The sequence below is a fragment of the Lipotes vexillifer genome, unplaced genomic scaffold (assembly GCF_000442215.2).
Source record: "Lipotes vexillifer unplaced genomic scaffold, Lipotes_vexillifer_v1.1 scaffold1088, whole genome shotgun sequence".
Lineage (NCBI taxonomy): Eukaryota > Metazoa > Chordata > Mammalia > Artiodactyla > Lipotidae > Lipotes > Lipotes vexillifer.
Window position 1 is genome coordinate 2,272,888 of NW_006779738.1, and position 496 is coordinate 2,273,383.

Here is a 496-nt window from a genome sequence, read left to right on the forward strand (position 1 = left end):
ATCAGCCTGCCAGTCAAAAGGCAGAGACTGTCCGCTTGGTTTTAAAAAAAAAAAAAATTCCCCAACAATACGCTAGTTACAAAAGCATACGTAAAGGGACTTCCCTGGTGGCACAGTGGTTAAGAATCCACCTATCAATGCAGGGGACACCGGTTCGAGCCCGGGTGCGGGAAGATCCCACATGCTGCGGAGCAACTAAAACCCGTGCGCCACAACTACTGAACCTGCACTCTAGAGCCCCCGAGCCACAACTACTGAGCCCGCGTGCCGCAACTACTGAAGCCCGCGCGCCTAGAGCCCGTGCTCCGCAACAAGAGAAGCCACCGCAATGAGAAGCCCGCGCACCGCAAAGAAGAGTAGCCCCCGCTCACAGCAACTAGAGAAAGCCCGCGCGCAGCAACAAAGACCCAACGCAGCCAAAAAAGAAAAAACAACCACCCTTTCTGTCTGGTATGCACAGTGATAACTCCCCAAGCCCAGACTGTACCCACTCTCT